Here is a 7,108-nt window from a genome sequence, read left to right as displayed (position 1 = left end):
GTCATGCCTTATGAAAGTTATTAAAAGCAAAATTAAAGCCAAAAAAAAAATATTTTGCTTGTGATGGTTTTGAACATTACAATTATTATGATATGATTCTCTTTGTGAAGGAGACATTCATTATATGGATGGTGTGACAAAAGATCTTGTAGTACAAAAACAGTTAAGAGTTCTGAAAGAACTAATTTGTTACTACCCGGATGAATGAAATTATTCATAACATTAATATTGTAGTAAGTCTCAAAAGAAATATTTTGATTTACAAATATATTAGCCAAAGTGGTTGGCATATTGAGACTATAAATGAAAAGAAGATTGAATATCTTTATATTACTATAATCATACCGGGTAAATATGAAAGGTTACCTGACTTTTCTTTCTATTTGTACTACACAAGTATAAGCATGATGATGCAATCACAAGCCACAAGTAAACTAGAGGTTTACTAAAATAAATATTAGTTGGCATGACCGGTTGACCATCTCGGTTCAATTATGATGCGAAAAAATTAATTGAGAATTACATTGGCATATATTGAAGAAATATAAGATTCTTCAAGAATTCTCTTGTGCTGCTTATTCTCATGATATACCAGTTAAGGTTAGGGATTGAATCCCTTGATTTCTGGAACGAATAAAAGGTGATAAATATATGGGCCCAGTCACCTTCCATGTGGACCGTTTACTATTATATGATTTTCATAGATGCATCTATTTTATGGTCACATGTGCATTTGTTATCAACTTGTAGTTTGGCTTTTGCAAGATTGATTGCTCAAATTATTAGAGCACAGTTCCAGAATATAAATTATGATGATTTATCTTGATAATACTGGTTTAAATCCAAGTTGGTTTAGTAGAAATTGTATGCCTCCAATTATATCTAAACCATTGGTTATGAGAACAAAATTGCCAAAATAAAATTTGGTATTTGATGTATTATTTAATATACAACAGCACTTGTAAGTATCTAGCCAAGTTATTATAAGTTCTCCCTATCACAATCGGTTCAGGGTCAAGAACCAAATAATTTTCATATAGAAATATGAATGTGCTATATGATTTAATTATTTCACCACAGTGCACAAAGATAGATCCCCAAATAAGGCTAGGGATATGTGTTGGTGATCCCAACAATAGGGGGAGAAAATGGGCAGCTGAAAAAGTAATGCATGTAATAAATTATTATGAGTACATCGAGATCCTCGTACGAGAAAATGTGAACTTGAAGTTCAAGTGATAATTCATTTGTAAAATATTGCCGGGCGTATTTGCTGACCCAAAGCTAAATGTCATATTCAGCTGCTAATGCTCCAAATAAAATAAAGTCCATAATGAATAGCGTCCATGGCATGCATAAAGCATAATAGACTAATCAGTTCCAAAGATAAAACTCCTTGAAGAAGGAGAGGAGCAAATGTTCAAGATGGTCATAATAAGGAGGCAAGTGCTCTAGAAGAGCACCACGACATAACACTTCATAAGACCTCATGGGAGAGGCTCATGTACCTGAAAATAATAAGATAAAGAGATCTCAATAAGTTATGTCTTTATTGAATAATAGTAGAACCGATATAAAATGATCGTCGACGATATTGTTAATATAATGTAGCGCTCAATATTATTAATATTGACGAAGATCTTGAGCTCAAATCTTTCATGAAATTTAGACAGATAAATAATTGGCCAAATGAAAAATACGCAATGAAAATTGATTTCACATGAAAAATATGAAGTTGGACGGATAGTCCCAACACCTGAAAATATAAAGCCAGTTGAGGTATAAATGTGTTCTTGTGCGAAAAAAAAGAAGAAGGTCAAGTCGATAGACATAAAGACGACTTGTGTCACAAGAAGATTTGCTAATATCCTGGCATTGATTATATAAAGACATATTCTCCTGTGGTGGATGTTGCCATTTCAGGTTTTAATCTGGCAATACAAGAAAAACGTGATATGCGTATAATGAAAATCATTGAAGGATTTAAATTATTCTGAAGCATATTAAGGTTTCCAAGTAATTTATTAAATAAAGCTTCAAAAATCCTTATACGGATTGAAACAATTAGGGCACATGTGGTATAATCGCCTGAGTGAGTACCTGTTGAAAGAAGGGTACAAGAATGATTCAATTTGTCCTTGTGTCTTTATAAAAAGATCTGGATCTAAATTTGTTATAATCACCGTGTATGTTGATGATTTAAATATCATTGGAACTCCTAGGGAGCTTCCTAAAGCAATAGAGCTTCCCAAAGTAGTAGACTATCTAAAGAAAGAATTTGTAATGAAATCTTGGAAAGACAAAATTTTGTCTTGGTCTACAAATTGAGTATATGAAAGATGAAATTTTTGTCCATCAATCAACATACACTAAAATGATTTTAAAGCGATTTTATATGGATAAAGCACATCCATTCCGACCTCATGAAAATAATGAAGAGCTTCTTGGTCCCGACGTACCATATCTTAGTGCAATTGGTGCACTAATGTATCTTTCTAACATTACAAGGTCTGACATAACTTTTTCAGTTAATGTCTTAACAAGATATAGCTCTGCTCCTACAAGGAGACATTGAAATGGAATCAAATACATATTGCGGTATTTAAAAGGGACTATCGGTATGGGATTATTTTATGAAAATGATTGCAGTCCCGATCTTGTTGGTTATGCCGATGCTGGGTATTTATATGACCCATAAAAGGTTCGATCTCAAACAGGCTATGTGTTTACATATGGAGGCACTGCCATATCTTGGAGATCGACTAAGCAATCAATCGTGACTACTTCATCTAATCATGATGAGATAATTGCTATTCATGAAACAAGTCGAGAATGTATATGGTTGAGGTCTATAATACACCTTATTCGAGACAAATATGGTTTGAAGTGTGACAAATCACCCACAATTTTGTATGAAGACAATGCAACATGCATATCCCAATTGAAGGGAGGATTCATAAAATGGGATAGGACAAAGCACATTTTACCAAAGTTATTTTTTACACATGATCTTCAAAAGAATGGTGATATCAATATGCAACAGATCCGTTCAAGTGATAATATGGCTGATTTGTTCACCAAATCTCTACCGACGTCAACCTTCAAGAAACTAGTGTACAAGATTGGGATGTGAAGGCTCAAGGATGTGAATTGATGCTCTCATCAGGGGGAGTTAATACGCGTTGTACTCTTTTTTCCTTACAAGGTTTTGTCCCACTGGGTTTTCCTTGCAAGGTTTTTAACGAGGCAACCAAAAGGCGTATTTCTAAATATGTGTACTCTTTTTCCCTCACTAGGATTTTTTTTCCCATAGGGCTTTTTTTTCTAATAAGGTTTTAACGAGGTACATTATCTATGGACATCCAAGGGGGAGTGTTATAAGAAAAATTAAATTATGGTGGATGTCTACTCTTCCTCCACGATCTTCTCAAATGCTTAATGACATATTTCTATGCTTAATGACATATTCAATGACATATTTTTCTTCACTTTTCATGCCTATATAAAGGCCTTGTAATAGATAGGAAAATACACACAATTGAAGAAGAAAATCTCTTCCTTCTCTCTATCTCCATTTCTTGTTCATGTTTTACTAAATTGCTTTTATTTTATAACAACATATCTTTTTCATGTTTTACTAAGTTGCTTTTATTTTATAACATATACATCTTACTATATATATTATATATATCTTAAGATGTATACTATCGAATATGACTTATATACTATGTATATATAGTATAATGTGTGTGTGTGTGTATATATATATATATATATATATATATATCTTAAGATGTATATATAGTATATCTTAAGATGTATACTATAGAATATGACTCATATACTATGTATATATAGTATAGTGTGTGTGTGTGTGTATATATATATATATAAGCTTATATATATATGTATATCGAATATATCGAATATAGCTTATATATCTTAAGTTGTATATACTAGTATATATTATACTATATTATACTATATGTATAACTTAAGATATAAAAGAACAAAAATATTATAAAGAGATATTCAAATCAATGCGTTATATTTTTATTATAGCATTAAAAATCATGGCAATATATTTCTCAGTCTTCCTCCCCTATGGAATGAGCACAACAAGGTGCTAATATCACCATTGAGAAGAAAAAGAAACTAATCAAGATGTGCCAAAATACAAGTTACATATTAATTTACATGGTATCTCTTACAAATTTCATAAATCCTTCAAGGTCCGGAGGAATTTCCGTTGGTGGTGGCGGAAATGAAGCTTGCTCATCACCGCCTCCAGGCGAAGCATCATCCTCCGAAAGTTCAGCTAGCATTTCTTCGTAAGCTTCGTCTACCTCTGGTTGTGATTCAGCAAGTCCAAAATTTTTCTGCCCGTTTAGGAGGTTGTCTAGAAAAAGTAGGGGCACTAATAGGGGGTTTCAGATGGGGGATCATCTAGATTATTATTTTTGACAGTCCAAATTTTTTTTATTTTAAAAATAGCCGTTGGGCCCGCTAAGGTCCCGGGCCGGTCCCGGGCCATGGCGGGCCAAACGGTCCCGGGCCTGACGGACCCAATCATAGGACCGGCCCACGAGACCGGACCAGGCCCGCTAAAACCGGACCAAACGGTCCTGGCCTGTTTAGCCGTTTGGCCCGTCTGGCCCGCGGTCCCGGGCCGGTCCCGAGCCTGGATCGGCCCACTTGCCAGGCCTATTGAGGGACCCACATGATTAGTAAATGACCATTTAAAGCTGCCGCCTGTTCAGGTAGGGACCACAAGGAAAAAAATACAGACAATGTAGCACTTAGTACAACATAGTAAAGCACAAGATAACTATAATTTTCCAAAATAACTGTAACGACCCGGCCGATCGTTTCGGGAGTTATAGCCCCGTTTTCCCCATTTCTGTTTCCTTTATGCTCTTAAGCTATAATATGATATACCGGGTTAGTTGGTTCGGGTGCCGTTGGTTCGGGTGCGGAGTGGACTCGGAGTGAAATGAGACACTTAGTCTCATAATTGAAAATTTTAAGTTAGAAATGTGGACCGGATATGGACCTATATATAAACGGCCTCGGATTTGAATTTTGATGATTCCAATAGCTCCGTATGGTGATTTTGGGCTTAGGAGCGTGTACGGAATATTATTTGAAAGTCCGTAGAGGAATTAGGCTTGAAATGCCGAAAGTTTAATTTTTGAGAAGTTTGACCACGGGGTTGACTTTTTGATATCGGGGTCGGAATCAGATTCTGGAAATTGGAATAGCTCCGTTATGTCATTTATGACTTGTGTGCCAAATTTGAAATCATTCCGGATTCATTTAACATGTTTTGGCACAAGATTTGTAAATTAAAAAGTTTGGAAACTCAAAAGATCGAACCGAGGTCTGAATTGTAATTTTAGCGTCGTTTGGCATGATATGAGACCCCGAGTAAGTCCATATGATGTGTTAGGACTTGTTGGTATATTTGGTTGAGATCCCGAGGGTCTCGGGTGAATTTCGGGTGGTCAACGAAACTTAATTTTAGCATTTCAAGAACGTTCGACATCGTTTCTTCGAGAATAAGTGGTATCACATTAAGAAAATGAGTTCCAAATTAATATTTGATTAATAATTAGATCCGTATTGAAATTTCTGAGCCATACCAAAAAGAATCGTCTAATTCGGACATCGTATGAGAGAGTTATGCCCATTTTCGTATCGGAAAAGATTTTCTATCGCCGCGAGCGCCCAGGATAGCGTGGGGCGCTAGCCCTGGCGCTGGGATATTTAAGGGTACTGGAAAGTGCGCCACAGACAGCGCCCCACGCTACCTGTGACGCTCAAAAACATCAGAGGCTCTATAAACGGGTCTTTTGGCCATTTTTGACATAAAAATAGTTTGGGAGCTCGGTTTGGGCGATTTTCAGAGGCAAACTTCACAAATTGGACTGGGGTAAGTGATTTTAACTTGATTTGGTCCGTTATTCATGAATCTAACATTATTTCCAGCACTTATTTCATGATTTGGGGGATTAGAATAGAAATATTTCAAAAATTGATTTGAGGGTTTGAAGGCCGAATCGGAGTCGGAATTTAGAAAATTTTATATGGTTGGACTCGTGGTTGAATGGGAGTTAATATTTTGTAACTTTTGTTGGGTTCCGAGACGTGGGCCCCACTGTTGATTTTTGAGTTAATTTCGAATTTATTTGTAAAATTTGGTATTTTCATATGGAATTGATTCCTACACCTCGTGTTGATTGTATCGAATTATTTTGATTAAGATTCGAGGCGTTTGGAGGCCGAATCGCAAGGAAAAGGCTTATTGGAATAAAGAATTGCTCGGATTGAGGTAAGTAACGATTGTAAATCTAGTCCTGAGGGTATGAAACCCCGGATTTTGTATCATTCTACTATTTTTAGTGACGCACATGCTAGGTGACGAGTGTGTGGGCGTGCACTGTTGGGGATTTGTGACTTGGTCTGCCCCGTAGCAACTGTAAAGTTGCATACTTTGTTGAAACCATTGATACTTATATGATTTAGAAAGATTTATGTAAATTGGGCTGAATGCCATGTTTGGGCCTTGCGCCAATGCTGTTTGAACCCTTAGGGGTTGTTTCTTACCATCCTCTCATTATTTTCGATTGAAAATCTATACTCAGTCATGTTTATGCCTGTTTACCGCATAACTCAGTTTATGACTCTATTTTGATGCATATAAATATTTTGGGCCGAATGCCCTGTTTTACTGAAATGCCCGAGTGGCTTGAGATACTTATGACTGAGTGAGGCTGAGGGCCTGATTTGTGAGGATGAGTGTGGATCGGAGCTGCCCGCCTGCAGCATATCTGAGTGAGGCTGAGGGCCTGATTTGTGAAGATGAGTGTGGATCGGAGCTGCCCGCCTGCAGCATACCTGAGTGAGGCCGAGGGCCTGATTGTGAGGATGAGTGTGGATCGGGGCTGCCCGCCTGCAGCATACTTGAGTGATTTATGCCATGATTTGGCTTGATATAGCGCTTGGGATGAAGGATCCCCTCCGGAGTCTGTACACACCCCCAGTGAGCGCAGGTACCTACTGAGTGCGAGTGCCGAGTGCTGAGTGACTGGGAGGCATGAGTGACTGT

This window comes from Nicotiana tabacum, chromosome 17, assembly GCF_000715075.1.
Source record: "Nicotiana tabacum cultivar K326 chromosome 17, ASM71507v2, whole genome shotgun sequence".
NCBI classification, from domain to species: Eukaryota; Viridiplantae; Streptophyta; class Magnoliopsida; order Solanales; family Solanaceae; genus Nicotiana; species Nicotiana tabacum.
Note: the sequence above shows the minus strand (reverse complement) of the source record.